We start from the raw sequence: 17,380 nt of genomic DNA, 5'->3' as shown, positions 1-17,380 counted from the left end.
TGACACTGCTTCCTGCACGCCTGCTGAGCTCGTCGACTTCAGTAACTTTGCCTCCAACTTTCACCCTACCCTCCAATTTACCTGGTCCTTTTCCGACACCTCCCGCACCTTTCTTGACCTTTCTGTCTCCATCTCTGGAGACAGTTTATCTACTAATGTCTACTATAAGCCTACGGACTCTCCTCTTCCCACCCTGTCTCTTGCAAAAATGCCATTCCCTTCTCGCAATTCCTCCGTCTCCGTTGCATCTGCTCTCAGGATGAGGTTTTTCAGTCCAGGACAAAGGAGATGTCTTCCTTTTTTCTACAAAGGGGCTTCCCTTCTTCCACCATCATCTCTGCTCTCAAACACATCTCTCCCATTTCATGCACATCTGTTCTCACCCCAGCCTCCCGCCACCCCACTCAGGATAGGGTTCCCCTTGTCCTCACCTACCACCTCACCAGCCTCCGGGTCTAACATATAATTCTCCATAACTTTTGCCACCTCCAACGGGATACCACCACCAAGCACATCTTTCCCTCCCATCCCCCTTTCTGCCTTCTGCCCAGATCGCTCCCTACTCGACTCCCTTGTCCATTTGTTTCCCATATCCCTTCCCACCGATCTCCCTCCGGGTACTCATCCGTATAAGTGGAACAAGTGCTACACCTTCCCTTACATTTCCTCCCTCACCACCATTCAGGGCCCCAGACAGTCCTTCCAGGTGAGATAACACTTCACCTGTGAGTCGGCTGGTGTGGTATACTGTGTCTGGTGCTCCCGGTGTGGCCTTTTATATATTGGTGAGACCCGACACAGACTGGGAGACCATTTCGCTGAACACCTACGCTCTGCCCGCCAGAGAAAGAAGGATCTCCCAGTGGCCACACATTTTGATTTCATGTCCCATTCCCATTCTGATATGTCTATCCGTGGCCTCCTCTACTGTCAAGATGAAGCCACACTCAGGTTGGAGGAGCAACACCTTATACACCAGCTGGGTAGTCTCCAACCTGATAGCATGAGCATTGATTTCTCTAACTTCCGTTAATGCCCCTCCTCCCCTTCTTACCCCATCCCTTATTTATTTATTTGTTTGTTTGTTTGTTTATTTTTTTCTTTTTTTTCTTTTTCTTTCTCTGTCTCTCTCACTCTGCCTGCTCTCCATCTCCCTCTGGTGCTCCCCTCCCCTTTTCTTTCTCCCCAGGCCTCCTATCCCATGATCCTCTCCCTTCTCCAGCTGTGTATCCTTTTTGCCAATCAACTTTCCAGCTCTTAGCTTCATCCCTCCTCCTCCTGTCTTCTCCTACCATTTTGTATTTCCTCCCTCCCCCTCCCACTTTCAAATCTCTTACTATCTCTTCTTTCAGTTAGTTCTGACGAATGGTCTCAGCCCGAAACGTCAACTGTACTTCTTCCTATAGATGCTGCCTGGCCTGCTGCGTTCCACCAGCATTTTGTGTGTCTTGCTTGAATTTCCAGCATCTGCAGATTTCCTTGTGTTTACACAGTTTTATAGTACTGTAGTTGTATAGGTAGTGTTCTAATTTGTTTTGTATTTCATATGAATACATAATATGTTACTCAGTTAAACAGTAGTACGTCATTTTATACCTTCTTAACTATTTCCATGAAAATTTGGCTAATTGGTGAAGCTACTTAATTGGGCCAAAATGTATTGGTCCTAATGTGTCCAAATTAACCGGAATCCATTGTAGTAATTTTTTTTGTATTTGCACAGTTTGTCTTCTTTTGCACATTGGTTGTCAGTTTTTGTTTGTGTGTAATTATTCATTCATTCTATTGTGTTCATTTGTTCTGTTGTGAATGTCTGCAAGAAAGTGAACCCCCAGGTAGTATATGGTGACATATGTGCTTTGACAACAAATTTACCTTGAACACTGAACTTTTACTCTGAAATTCATTGCCAAAAGATCTCTTTATAGGCTGAAACAAATCTCATCAATATCTCACACCACTGCTCGCCGTAGCATTGGAGAGGTTTTCCAGACATTACATGATAATTAAAAAATAACTTTATCAACACTGACTCAAGTGAGGAACAAGTGTAATCTCAACCGCTGGCTGCATGCTACCCAGCATCAGAACACAAGAAGAGGCAGCCGATAACTCAGTTCAATAGAATTTATGCATGTCTTAAGTTTGGCCCATCATATGCCAGAAATACTTGCCTTTGATCTTACACCGGAGAGCACAAGAGAGATTGATCATCCATTTGCAAACAATTCTAGAAGGCTAGAAAGAATGTGAAAGGCATTGCAAGATGGCATTGCAGAGAGTTAAAATACAAATAGAATCATTGAAGTATTCTGATCCTACCCTTTGGTCTCTTACCTTCGTCCTACTTATCACTAAGTAGCAGAATTCAGAATCAAGTTTATTATCACTGACATATATCATGGATTTTGTTCTTTTGTAGCTATACAGTGTGTCATTAAAAAAAAACTACCATAGCTTACAAGAAGAAATAAAGTAGATAATTAGTGCAAAAGGGAATGATAGTGCTCATGAGTTCATAAACCATTCAGATATTTGATGGTGGGAGTGGAGTGGTGGGAAAGAAATTGTTCCTAAAACATTGAGTGTGCGTCTTCAAGTTCCCGATTCTCCTCCCTAATGGTAGAAATGAGAAGAGGGCATGTCCTGAATGATGATCATAAGACCATTCATCCTGAATGTTGGATTCCACCTACTTGAGGACACCTCTTGAAAATGACCTTGATAGTGGGGAGGCTAGAGCCCACGATAGAACTGGCAGAGTCTACAACCCTCTGCACCTTCTGTTGATCCTATGCATTGAAGCCTCCATACCAGGCAGAGATACAAACAGTTAAGATGCTTTCCATAGTACATCTGTAGAAATTTGCCAGAGTTTTTGGTATCAATTCTTCTCAAACTGCTAATGAAGTATAGTGGCTGGCATGCCTTCTTTATGCTTGCATCAATATGTTGGGCCCAGGATAGATCCTTTGAGCTACTGATGCCAGGAACTTAAAGCTGTGCATCCATTCCACTGTTGACCCCTCACAAGGACTGGTGTTTGTGCTCTCCTGACTTTCTCACACTGAAGCCAGAATCAGAATCAGGCTTATATCACTGGCATAGATTGTGAAACATGTTGTCTAGTGGCAGCAGTACATAATAATAAGAACTGTTCATGGGTTCATTGTCCATTCAGAAATCTGATGGCGGGGGAGGGGGGGGGAGCTGTTGCTGAATCAGTGAGTTTGTGCTTTCAGGCTCCTGTACCTCCTTCCTGATGGTAGCAATGAGAAGAGGGCACATCCTGGGTAAAGAGGCATCACTCCTTAAAGATATCCTGAATGCTGGGGAGGCTAGTGTCCATGATGGAGCTGACAAAGTCTACAACTTTCTGCAGCTTATTTCAATCCTGCTCAATGCCTCCCCTCCTCCCCCCCCACCCCACCCACACACCAGACAGTGATGCAGCCAGTTATAATGCCAGGGTATATCTGTAGAAATTTGAGAGTGTCCACAATCACTTCATTGGTCTTGCTGACATTGATCACAAGGTTGTTTTGGGATATCATATAACCGGCAATCTATCTTACTGCTGTACACCTCTTCATTGCCATCTAAGAAAATAGATCTGAGATCATGGATCATAAATAAGTTCAATGTGTCATGAGTTATCTCCTTCTGGTATGGGAGCAGTGGAGCATCCGATCTGAAGTCCCTACAAAGTACTATAAGAATGGCTGAGAGGATAATAAGTATCTCCCTACCATCCAGCGAGGCATTTATCAGAAGCACTGCGTAAGCAGGGCCCTTAGTATTATCAAGGATCCCATCATCCATCCAGCATTCTCTTTAACTTTCTACCATCAGGCAAGAGAATCCAAACCATAAAAGACAGGAATGGTCAGGATGGGAAACAGTTTCTTCCCTCAGGACATTAGGCTTCTGAACTGCCTGCCACATCTCATTCAATGTATCACCGGTTAATCTGTTCTGTACCCAGCAATATTTGACTTATGCATGCATAATTCATCAGTAGATTTTATCCTAAGTTATTGTGCAATATATGTGTTTGTATGCACTATTGTGCTTTACACCCTGGTTCAGAGAAATGTCTCATTTCAAAGTTTCTTATCAGAGTACATATCTGTCACCGCATACAACTCTAAGGTTCTTTTTCCTGTGGGTATACTCATCAAATCTATAGAGTAGTAACTATAACAGGATCAATGGAAGATCAAGTAGAGCATAGAAGACAACAAACTGTGCAAATGCAAATTTAAATAAATAGCAATAAATACCAACAGCATAAAATAACAAGATAAAGAGTCATTGGTTGGGGGAATATACCCTTTGGTTCAAGAGCCTAATGGTTGAGGGATAGTAACTGTTCTTGAAACTGCAAGTCCTGAGGCTCTTGTACCTTCTACCTGGTGGCAGCAACGAGTAAGGAGCATGGCCTGGATGGTGAGGATTTAACAGTATACATGCACGTAGCTAAATGACAATAAACTTGACTTGACTTGAGAGATAATTCTGTCTAAATAATCTTAAAGCATACTGACAATCTCAAGCACCCATTAACAATTGGTTTACTTTGCTATCTCTTGGGATCAGAATGAGGACTAAAGATCAATATGCTTATTTTCTTCTACTTAAAAGTAATGCTCTATCTATTTTCTGATGCAAATAACTTAATTGCACTGTTCTTTACAAACAGTAGGGAAAATCTACCCAATAACTGATGCAACAATGATCTCCCGATTACTTAATATGGACATGAAGCAAATTAAAAATTAACTCTGGAAACGAGCTGTGAAAAGTAATTTGCAAAGAAGCAGTACATCTGAAAATAAGTACTGACTTTTTATTCTGCTGCCGTTGGTGAAAACAAGGTTCTTTCAAACCACTTTAAAATAGGACATTAATGTGAACAGAAATAATCAAAACAAAATTTTTGTAGTTTTCAGTATTGTTAGCATCCTCTCACTGCTCATCTAAGCACAAAGGGGAGGGTGAATAAGACTGATCATGGAGATTTTTCATCCATTTTCCAAATATCCCATGCACTCATTAAAGTGATGAAAGATATGGATGACCTCAACTACTCTTCTTGATTCAGAAAGTGCACTTGTTTTTATGGAATTTAATTATATACCAGTGACAATGTCTTTATATTTGTTGACCCACATCATTTTTCTCTGAGTGGAATGCTTGAAGGAACATCCACTCAAAGGAATAGCATCTCCTCAATACAGAATTCGATGTTTAAGATGTCAGATGAGGTGACTCTTTAGTGCGAGAGGTACCGATAAACCAAGACTGACACCGAATCTCATTTCCATGTTCGACCTCTTGCTTTCTTTACCAATTTCCATTAAGCTGGCAGGATGCAGCTTAATGCTATCTTAATCTTAATGGCAACAACTTGAGGTACAAACTACCAGGAATGTCCACTCAAATATAATAAGCTGAGTTGTTGCTGTTGAGTTTCTCTTCGTGCCTAGTGGTAGTTGTTTGACTTATCCGAGGCCGAGCGGCTAGCTTAATGCACAATCCAGCACAGATGGAAAGCGTGCAAGGAGAAGGCCAGATTCAAACTTGGGACGACTCACCTTGAAATCCGGTGCAGATGCCGATACACCACTGGCCAATCGAAGTAAGATAAGAGGCCAAAAATATTCAGTTCGTCTTCATCATGTTTTGATCTGAATACTCCAATGGTTTGGACTCAGGGGAGAAAACCAAGGAGCTGAGGTGACTTTACAAATTTGAAATGCTTGAAACAAATAAGTTCAAGCAGGATGCAGGGTGTTGATTCTTTATTCATTTTCATTGTTTAAATTTAGGTAAATAATATGCATAAATGACACTCCAATACTTGTAAAACTATGTAGCATCTTTAACCTAGAATGTATAGTCAAATATAAAATGAGATTTTTGTACTGTCCTGCCTAAGGGTTTCAGCCCAAAACATCGACTGTACTTTTTTTTTCCATAGATGCTTCCTGGCCTGCTGAGTTCCTCCAGCATTTTGCATGTGTTGCTTGAGATTTTTGGAATATGTCATGGCTGATATAACCTTGGATCCTAGTTGATAGCAATATATTAAAACGTCCTTTTTTTAGGTTTCTTTTTCAAGACTTTCAAGGCATGAAGGCTTGGTTTCAGGGATCTTTCAGCAAACTCACAAGCCTTGATTACAGGTACAGCATTGAATAGGCCCTTCCAGCCTCTCTGCCCAGCAATCCCCTGCTTTAACCCGAGCTTAATCGCAGGAGAATTTACAATCACGAGTTAACCTACCAACCAGCACACCAGTACATCATCGGACTGTGGGAGGAAACCGGAGCACCCGAAGGAAACCATGCAGTCACGGAAAGAACATACAAACTCCTTACATTTGTGGTGGGTGGAATTAAAACCCACTGTGAGCTATGGGATTCTGTGAATACACAGCAGAATCATATTTGAAGAGAATAATCGGGCTGATTCACATTTAGTAATTGCATGCCTTCCCATCAAAGCTTTGTGTTTTTTTTGGTTCAGCAGAAATGTTATCCATCAATTTCATCACAATGATGTCATGCAATATCATTAAAATTCAAGTTAGCTATTTCCTACCAGCACGTAGTGCCGAGTATACCTTTAGAATTGAGTTACAAAAAGCAAACCCTCTAAAGATTAATCAGGAAGCATCATTCACTTTTAATGTGTGGTTTGATTTCCCCGTGACTCAGATCACTGCATCATAGGACCCCAGACAAAAATAGCTTTGGCAAACAGTTATTCACAAAATCTCTTGCCTGCACAATGCGATAACCTTGATTCAGAAACGATCTTGCAATTAATTTTAGACAAAATTCTAAGCTCTAGTCACACATCCTTCTAGAAGCCAATGAATTTCAGGTCAGGACTCTGACTTCCTTGGATCTCAGATATATTTCGCACAAAGCTGGCCCTCCCAATCTGTTTCAACTTTTGAAGGAAATTAGAAGTTTCCACTGGAGACCATCCCAAGTACTTCGTTTGTTGAGCACTGGCTCTTTGTTCAGAGGATGGCAAATCTGCGGAATTCATTGCCACAGGCGGCTGTGGAGACCAGGTCACTGGGCGCACTTAAAGCAGAGGTTGATCGGTTCTTGTTTAGTAAGGATCTCAAAGGTTGCAAGGAGAAACCAGGAGAATGGGGTTGAGAGAGATGTTAAATCTGCCACGATGGGATGGCAGAGCCGACTTGATGGGCTCAATAGGCTTATTCTGCTCCTAATGGTCTTATGGCTTGAGAAGAAAATGCCTGCATTTTTACGAAGTTAGCAGAATTATTGCATTTCCAATTAACCCAGTAATTGCAGTGAGCTGTGCACTCATCCCCACTTAAGGTATCATTATTTATTGATCGTCATGGTGAATGACTCAGAAAATGGATTTCATACACAGCAAAATGGGCATCCATTACCTTGAGAAAGAAATTAGCCTTCTGTAGTATAAATCATGCATATTACTTCAATAGGTCATCCACTGTTATTCTATATCAAATCCCTGTACACTATATTAATAATTGAGCCCATTCACTGCTGAGAAATCAGTGCAGAAGCTAACTCTGATTAAATTAGAAATTGTCACTAATAAATGTAGGAAAAAGTATTAAGTCAGTTGACATTGGATAGAATCTAATAAGGCATTGTTTGCAACTCACTAGGAGTGAGTGATAATGGGATTTGTAACTCATTAAAAGAACATGGTGCTGCCAAACCTCCCTAGGAGAGTTAGTTCCTGCAGCACAGCATTAAGGGTTTCGCTGGTAGGAAATGGCTTGTTGACATCTTGAATTTTAATGATGTTTCTATTTTTAGAGAGAATTCAAGAACCTGATACCAATATCAGAAAGGATTACTGCAACATCAGTATGACACTAAGGAAACAAGGAATCAACTTACCATACTGGAGCATAAAACAGCAAAGCAAAGTGGTCAGGTTTCTTTTAAACTCATGCACAATAGAATTAAATTTGTTTATACAGTTTGCACCAGCATTAACAGTGATTACAGATATATTCCATGCATAAGAACACACTAAAACATTCTCTTTATCATAGCACTGTTGAATTTAGTTGCATTGATAAAGTTAGCTTTGAGCTCCACAGCAAAAAAATTTAAATTAAATGGCATAAAACTCATTAGATGCCCTGTTCTTTCAGGAATATGTAGAGACTCCCTTCTTCCAAACGATTCTAATGAAATTGATGGAACCATATTAGGAAGAGATTGTAATATAGCTTCATGAAAAGCTATGGCAAGCTCCACTCATCTATTCTTAGAAAGGGTATTATTGACCTTGAAAGCTTACAAGCATCAGGAATAAATATAACTGTGGCTGTCAAGGATTACATTTGAGGAAAGAGGAAAGAGGTAAGCCAAGCTGGCTTTATTTATGAAGGGCAAGGCTGTAAAAAGATCTGATTCAAGTTTTTAAAATGGAAACAGAGTTGATCCAAGCAAATTGCCCATCACAGTGAGAGGCTCCAACACAAAATGGAAACCTAGATGTTGGAAATGAAAGAAGGAAATCGGATAAGCATGTCTAGAGAAGAAATTTATCTTTGGTTGGCCGTATTAAATGCATACACTCAGAGGCACATTTTTAGGTTCATCTTGTACCTAATTAAGTAGCCACTGAGTGTACATCTGTGGTCTTCTTCTGCTGTAGCCCATCCACTTCAAGGTTCAACGTGTTGTGCTTTCAGACATGCTGTTTTGTATTCCACTATTGCACTGCATGGCTATTTGAGTTACTGTTGCCTTCCTGTCAGCTTGAACCAAGTCTGGCCATTCTCCTCTGACCTCTCATTATCAAGGCGCTTTCATCCATACAACTGCCACTCACAGCATACATGTTTGTTTTCCGCACTATTCTCTGTAAACTCGAGAGGCTGCTGTGCATGAACATCCCAGGAGATCAGCAGTTTCTGAAATACTCAAACCTTTCTGTCTGGCACCAACAATCAATCATTCCATGACCTAAATCAATCAATCATTTAGATCATATTTCTTCCCCATTCTGATACTTGGTCTGAACCTCTTGACCATGTCTATGTGTTTTTATGTATTCAGTTACTGTCACATAATTGGTGGATTTGATACTTCTGATAATGAGCAGGTGTACAGGTGTATGTAGCAAAGTGTATGAGGGAATTATTTCTGTACTAGACTCATGCATTCTGATAAATAACAAGACTGGAGTGAAAAGCAAATTGCAGGATACAGTTAGAAACACAGTGTTAATGGTCCTAACCATTCAATGATATATATCAACTGGTTGAGTGATGTCACAGCAACAACCTTGCACTCAACATCAATAAGACCAAAGAACTGATTGTGGACTTCGGAAAGGGTAAGGCAATGGAACACACACCAGTCCTCGTCAAGGAATCAGAAGTGGAAAGAATGAGCGATTTTAAGTTTCCGGGTATCAACCTCTCTGAGGGTCTACCCTGGGCCCAACATACTGATGCAGCTACAAAGAAGGCACAACAGCGGCTATATTTCATACGGAGTTTGAGGAGATTTTAGATGTCACCAAAGACCTTCACAGATTTCTACAGATGTACCCTGGAGCGCATTATAACTGACCAGGTCACTGTCTGGTATGGGGAAGGGGTGGCTGCTGTTACCGCACAGGATCGAAGTAACTGCAGTGAGTTGTAAGATTAGTCAGCACAGGCCTCTGTAGTGTCCAGGACGTCGTCAAGGGGTCATGCCTCAAAAAGGTGGCGTCCATCATTAAGGACCCCCATTAACCAGGACATGCCCTCTTCTCAATGATATCATCAGGAAGGAAGCACAGAAGCCTGAAGGCACATAATCAATGTTTCAGCAATGGCTTCTTCTCCTCTACCAACCAATTTCTGAATGGATATTGAACCCCTAAACACTAATTCACTACTTTTATATGTTTAATTTTACACTACTTATTTTATTTAACTATTATATATTTACTGAAATTCACTGTATTTTTCTGCATTATTATGTATTGCATAGTGCTGCTGCTGCAAAGACAACAAATTTCCCAACATACGCTGGTGATATTAAGCCTGATTCTGATTCTGATTGTGTTTCTTAGCTGCTGGTTGTAACTACCTGTTTTGTTGGTGTGAAGTCAGTGTGAAGTCACTGTAGATAACTCCCACTAAATGGTTTAAGATAGTCAGAAATTCAGTGCTTTGTCATTGCTTGCAGATGGATTGTGAAAAGAGATTGTAGAAACCCTTACAAAATGCTGGAGGAACTCAACGGATCAGACAGCATCCATGGAGGAACTCAACAGGTCAGACATCATCCATAGCTGCTGCCTGACCTGCTACCAGATCCGATAAAGGGTCTCAGCCCGAAATGTCGACTGTGCTCTTTTCCATAGATGCTGCTTGGCCTGGTGAGTTCCTCCAACATTTTGTGTGTGTTGCTTATATTTCCAGCTTCTGCAGATTTTCTCTTGTTTGATCTTGCAGGATCTGTTGCATGTCAAATTGTCCTAACACAATTGCCTTTATCCTTCTAATGCAATTTAAACATTCTGTGTTAATGCTAAAGTTCAACTCTGATTGTCCTTTTGTCAGCCATGTCTCGCAAGCTATTTAACATTCTTAATCAGTGATGATGCATGTTAATTTATAATGTAATCATTCATTTGTTATGTGCCCTGTCATATGACATGGGTGATCATGGTCTTCCCATGATCATGATTGTTCTTGACAAATTTTTCTACAGAAGTGGTTTGCCATTGCCTTCTTCTGGGCAGTGTTCTTACAAAGATGGGTGACCCCAGCCATTATCAATGCTCTTCAGAGATTGTCTGCCTGGCGTCAGTGGTCACATAACCAGGACTTGTGATACACATCAACTGCTCATCTGACCATCCACCACCTGCTGTCATGGCTTCATGTGACCCTGATTGGGGGACTGGGGTGCTAAGCAGGCACTAGACCTGGCCCAAAGGTGACCTACAGGCTAACGAGGGAAGAAGCGCCTTACACCTCCTTTAGTACAAACATATCTCCACCCCACCACCTAATGAAATATAAAGTAGTATTCATGCTCAAAAGCTCCCCCACTCAAAAGTAACATAATTTCTAATATCATTATAGCATGTATTGTTCTGTCACTAACACATCTCTGTATATAACATAGAGGACATGAATTTATACACAGGCCAAAGCCTCAAATCAAATATACAGCCAAAAGATTAAGGACATTTGAGCCTGAGGTATGTTACAGGTACTAGTACAATCTTTTATCTACATTTTCTTAATACATAATGGTTAGCTGTTAATTCCCCTGCTTGGATGGAAAGACAAAGTTGATTTTAATCCCATAAGCACAAATGCAATGTAAATCTTACCTGCTGGAGTATCATAGGCACAGTGCATCCTAAAGCACTGTTCACCATAAAACACAAATTAAGCATAAATTACGCACAGATTTTACAAGAACAAAGCACAATTAGAACAAAAAAGGTCTATTTTTGTGCAAAATTATTCAGAGTGGTCACACCTCCCATTAGCCTGATCCAATCACTCCAGGTACTAAACAGCCTCAAGCAATTGCATTTCTTTAGTATAAACAAGTAATTTTTTGGCACATTGATGCCAGTGTTTCAGCATTTAGTGAACAATTATCTTTCTGCTTCTTTGAATGCATTTTCATTGCATTGGCCTTAATAGCTGGAATGTTTTCCTTTTACTTCTTCGTTAACATGCGGTGTCTGCCTGTTGAAGAATGGAGAGCTAAAAAACTGAAACTTGCATGGTAAAACATTTAGAGGAGAGACATATATTCAAAATTCAAATACATTGATTATCAAAAAATGTATAAGTTATACAACCATGAGATTTGTCTGCTTACAGGCAGCCATAAAGCAAGAGTCCTGGAAGAACCCAATTTAGAAAAAATCAATCCAACACCCAATGCACAGAGAAAGAGAAAAAAGCATGCAAACAGTAGAAATGAGCACAGCATTCCGAATCAGATTGGGTCCTTAGATCCGAACCCCCAGAGCAGGCCTCAAGCCTCGGTCTCAGTTTGTCATATTAGCAGGGTAAATCACTGTGAATCTCGCAGACGCGAAGCACAGCAGCCAGGGCAGGCAGTCTCACAGCCTCAGCGTCATGGATAGAGGAGTAAACATCGTGGGAGAGTAAACAAAGTTGGTCCAACTCCCGCCTACAGTCTCGATGACTTGCTGCGTACTCTTCAGTTTACACTTAGAACTATTCCAATGACACTTGAAGGGAAATTGATCTGCAGAAAGATGATTGTAAAATAGATCTATTTGCAATTTGTTATGTCCATGGATGAATCTCCAACCTGATGACTCCCTATTAAGGCACCAAGATATAATTCAAAAGCATAATTGAGTTACCTTTTCAGGTCATTTCGAAGTCATTGGTTCCTTGATATCTCTGACATCAGAGAATAGGAATACAAGAAGTGCTGCCAAGTTGTTATCATCAATGGTAAATCTGAAACTGAACTTCAGAGTGTACAACACCTTCGGAGATTGGCTAGGAATACTGCACCTTACGTAGTGCATAAGCTCCTGCGGTTAATGCAGTTTGTAGATAAGAACATCCTCATGTTCCCCGAGAGAGATTGTCATTGATTAAATCCAGTCATACTGATGAGGTCATTCTATAGTCACAACTGGAAAGAACAAAGGAAAAAAAAGAGAAATCTTATTCAACTGGAAGGGAATATTTTATTTTTACTTATAAATCATTGACATTTCACAGGAACAAAAAAAAGATTTCTACATATAGAAATAAGCATTCCTATAATCAGTGGAGCAGGATGGGTTTAAATTGAATAACCATGACAAGATAGGCAGAACTCAGCATGGTTTCCTTAAAGGAAAATCCTGCCTAACATACCTAGTGCAATTTTTTGAGGAAATTACAAGTAGGCTAGACAAGGGAGATGTAGTGGATATTGTGTATTTGGATTTTCAGAAGGCCTTTGACAAGGTGCCGCACATGAGGCTGCTAAACAAGGTAAGAGCCCATGGAATTACGGGAAAGTTACATATGTGGATAGAGCGTTGGTTGATTGGCAGGAAACAGAGAGTGGGAGTAAACAGACCCCATTCTGGTTGGCGGCGGTTACCTGTGGTGTTCCACGGGGGTCCGTGTTGGGGCCGCTTCTTTTTACGTTGTATATCAACAATTTGGATTATGGAATAGATAGCTTTGTGGCTAAGTTTGCTGATGATACAAAGATAGGTGGAGGGGCCAGTAGTGCTGAGCAAACAGAGAGACTTGGATAGATTGTGGGAATGGACAAAGAAGTGGCAAATGAATTACAATGTCGGAAAGTGTATGGTCATGCACTTTGGTAGAAGAAATAAATGGGCAGACTATTATTTAAAAGGGGAGAGAATTCAATGTTCTGAGATGCAACGGGACTTGGGAGTCCTCGTACTGGATACCCTTCAGGTTAATCTCCAGGTTGAGTTGGTGGTGAAGAAGGCGAATGCAATGTAGGCTTTCATTTCTAGAGGAATAGAGTAGAGGAGCAGGGATGTGATGTTGAGGCTCTATAAGGCACTGGTAAGACCTCACTTGGAATACTGTGTGCAGTTTTGGGCTCCTTATTTAAGAAAGGATGTGCTGACATTGGAGAGGGTTCAGAGAAGATTCACTAGAATGATTCTGGGAATGAAAGGGTTAACATATGAGGAACATTTGACTGCTCTTGGACTGTACTCCTTGGAGTTCAGAAGAATGAGGGGAGACCTCATAGAAACATTTCAAATGTTGGAAGGCATGGACAGAGTGCATGTGGCAATGTTGTTTCCTATGGTGGGGGAGTCTAGTACGAGAAGACATGACTTGAGGATTGCAGGGCACCCATTCAGAACAGAGATGCAAAATTTTTTTTTAGCCAGAGGGGGTGAATCTATGGAATTTGTGGCCACGGGCAGCAGTGGAGGTTAAGTCATTGGCTGTATTTAACGCAGAGATTGATAGGTATCCGAGTAGTCAGGGCATCAAAGGTTATGGTCAGAAGGCAGGGGAATGGGACTCAAGGGGAGATTGGATCAGCTAATGATGAAATGGCGGAGCAGACTCGATGGGCTGAAAGACCAACTTCTGCTCCTTTGTCTTATGGTTTTATGGTCTAATGTATGGGGATCAGAATGAACACAAGAGCATCCCAAAACATGTTTATGCTTGATTGCTTCTCTTTTAGGCAAAGGCCATTTCAGTCCATTGGCCCTGTAACTCAATCAGTCCCTCCGTCACATTAATGTCCAGAGGTCATGGCCTCAGAATAAAGTGACACCCCTTTAACATTGATATGTGGAGGAATTCTTAACCAAAGGGTTGTGAATCTGTGGAATTCTCCACAGTGACTCCTCCACTTTAGGAAACATCCTCTCCACATCCCTTGTACTAGGCCTTTCAATATTCAATAGCTTTCAATGAGATCCCCCCTCATTCTTCTAAACCAGGGGTCGGCAACCCGCGGCTCTTTCATCTCTGTGCTGCGGCTCCCCGTGGTTTATTAGTTTTTGAAATGTAATTCGAAATTTGAAGATTATGGTGATCCTGTACAATCTAAAAACGTTGTGAAGACCCCATTTCCTGGCACATGCAAACCGACTCACAATTAGCCACCGTTCCAGCTAAGGGAGATAGCCTACGGGGGTTTGTGAGTACGTGTCTTTTGGAGCATCCGCGCCCATGGGGACGGGTTGAGGGAGGCTTTAAAGCAAGGCTGTTTAGTTCGAATAAAGTTACCTTTGACTGCAGTGTCTTTATTTTAAAAGAACGAACAGTCCATGCAATACCCCAGTGCTGCCGGTTTTAAAAACAGATAAATTTAAGTGGAGATTGGTGCATGATTTGTGAGCGGTAAATGATGTGGTAGAGGACTGGCCAGCAGTAGTCACCAACCCACACACACTTTTGACTAATGTTCCACCAGAAGCAAGTTACTTTTCAGTGATTGATTTGTGTTCGGCTTTCTTCAGCATTCCTCTGCGCTACACGCAGCGCTACACCGCTACAATGTGTTTTTTATTGCTATTAATATACATCACCACTGCCAATGCCTGACACCCGCCAGTGCGCGCTTTCTTTTAATTCTTCGATCCAAGGTAGGCTAACTATGGAGTAACCTTCAACCCAACGTCTTTTTTTCGGAGTTCAAAATGTTTTTGTTGCATGCAGAAATGTAATTTCGTTTTCTCTGCAGGAGTTCCTCAATTTCATAAATGCAACACATTATAGTTTGTTTATACATAGCATAAAGGCAAAAAAAAACCATTGTATGCAGTGTTATTTCATTTTAAATGTCAAACGGGTTTTGTGGCTCCCAGTGTTTTCTGTGGGAAATGGGTCCATATTGGCACTTTCAGTGGTAAACGTTGCCGACCCCTGTTCTAAGCTGAAGTGAGCACAGGCCCAGAGCCAACAAACATTCCTCACACGTTAACCTGTTCACTCCCAGAATGTACCTCCTTTGGATTCTCTCCAATGCCATTGCAAAGGACCCAAAACTACTCACAAATCCTCATGATGCAAGGAGTCCAGGCCTTGGGAAAACTTGGAGGAGAGAAACTTAAAAGATACTTGGATAGGGATATCGATAAGGAAGTTTTAGAGTAGTGGTCGCCAACCTGTCGATCACGATCGGCTAGTCGATCTTTGAGTCTTTCCTAGTAGATCCCGAAAAAAAATGAAAACTAAACACACAAATACTGTTGAGAGATTGTTTCCGGGTTGCGGGGTTTTAGTTCCATTCTTTCTGCCCAGCGTGCATGCGTGTAGCTCCCCCGCCATGCACTACAGTGTACTTCGGTGGTCCCCAACCACCGGGCCACGAGGAAACGATATGAGTCAGCTGCATCTTTCCTCATTCCCTGTCATGCCCACTGTTGAACTTGAACCCATGCAAGGTCATCAGTCGCCTAAATTCAGTGACACCCTCGCACCGGGGATCACTGGTTGGCCTTGTGCGGCCGGCGGGAAGTGCCGTTAGTATCAGCCTGCCACTAAACCTGTTTAGCACTCCGAATGTTTGTGGAGAACCCGGTGCCAAAATATTCGCAGACGACCTAATTCAGGCTCAGGGTTTCGTAAGTAGCAGAGCAGCTACCTCGCTGCGATCTACTGAAACAAACTTTTGTTGGCCAATAGATCAATAGATCCTACAGGTGGGGGGGGGGGGGAGCGGGTGTATGTCCTGTCGCACTCCTCGCTCAGTCGCCCGCTCTCTCCAGACTGCGACTGCCGCGGCCCCGGCACGGAGACCTCCAGCCCTGACCTTGTCCTCTCACCCCACCCACGACCAGCCGCACCTGGCCTAGGCGTCTGACAATAGGCGGGCGGGAGGCTGTCTAATGAAGCAATGAAGCACTGAAAACTGCTTCGGTACCCTGAGTCCAAGCACCCTGCACTTAAAGACAAACCCGTTGAGTTTTCTGAGCAGAAAAAATGTGAGCAAGCGGGACAGCAGCAAGTGCTGAGAGCCATGAGAACTAAATTGCGGAATAGACTGGACATAAGGAGTATCTCTGTACTCCAGTCATGTTTAACACCCTCCCACCCCCCACCGTCAGTTGGTCCGCAAGAATATTGTTAGTATCAAACCGGTCCACAGTGCACAAAAAGGGTAGTGACCCCTGGTGTTCATACATTATTTCTACTTCCGGGTTGCAGGGATTTACTTTCGATCTTTTCTGTCCCGGTGCGCATGCGTGTAACTGCTCAATTTGGAGTCGATCTTGCCTTTTACTAAGGCCGAGGTAGGGGATCTTGGGCTTAAAAAGGTTGGTGACCACTATTTTAGAGAAATATGGACCAAATGAGAGTAAATGGAACTAGTTTAGATGGGAATTTTAGTTAGCATGGACCAGTTGGGTTGAAGGACGCATGCAGTATGATGCCATGACTCTGACATAAGAAACAAAAACCGAAGTGGACAATTTGGCCACTGCCATTCAATGTGACTGCCTCTCAAAGTCCAACCCTAGGTCCCTGTTGTGAGAGGTGGGAATGGGTAAGGCCGGCCAACAGGGCTCTGGTGAAGCTGTATAGGCCAATCCCCTGTGCAGTGAGTACAATGGATTGCAGAAGCATTGATGAACTCCAACCATACCATTGATTTCAGAGGACAATGCGGAGCAGAGGTCATCAATGGCCTATTCTGCACTGGGAGCTAAGAGCCCAAGCAAGCAAGTAAGTATTCAATGTAACTGATCTTTGAGCTAAACTCACACGCCTTGAGTCTCTTAATATCTAACAAAGTACCATTGCTCCTGATCTGGACCGCATGCAAAATTCATTTTGTTAATTTATTATATTTGTTTCAGTGCCCAGCACACTGTACAGCTACTTAAT

At 42.0% G+C, this 17,380-nt stretch overlaps 1 long non-coding RNA gene across 3 annotated transcripts in view; it reads right to left on the bottom strand.

The window, feature by feature from the left end:
* Positions 1-10,819: 10,819 nt before the first annotated feature.
* The window catches only part of LOC132377738 (uncharacterized), a 134,193-nt gene continuing 127,632 nt past the window's right edge, over positions 10,820-17,380 (bottom strand). For all 3 annotated transcript variants that reach the window (XR_009506750.1, XR_009506752.1, XR_009506751.1), the window contains exon 9: positions 10,820-12,680. This is a non-coding gene — a long non-coding RNA (uncharacterized LOC132377738). The remainder of the gene's footprint in view (positions 12,681-17,380) is intronic.

The sequence above is a fragment of the Hypanus sabinus genome, chromosome 19 (genome assembly GCF_030144855.1).
Source record: "Hypanus sabinus isolate sHypSab1 chromosome 19, sHypSab1.hap1, whole genome shotgun sequence".
Taxonomy (NCBI): Eukaryota; Metazoa; Chordata; class Chondrichthyes; order Myliobatiformes; family Dasyatidae; genus Hypanus; species Hypanus sabinus.
Note: the sequence above shows the minus strand (reverse complement) of the source record. Positions and strands in the feature narration are given on the sequence as shown.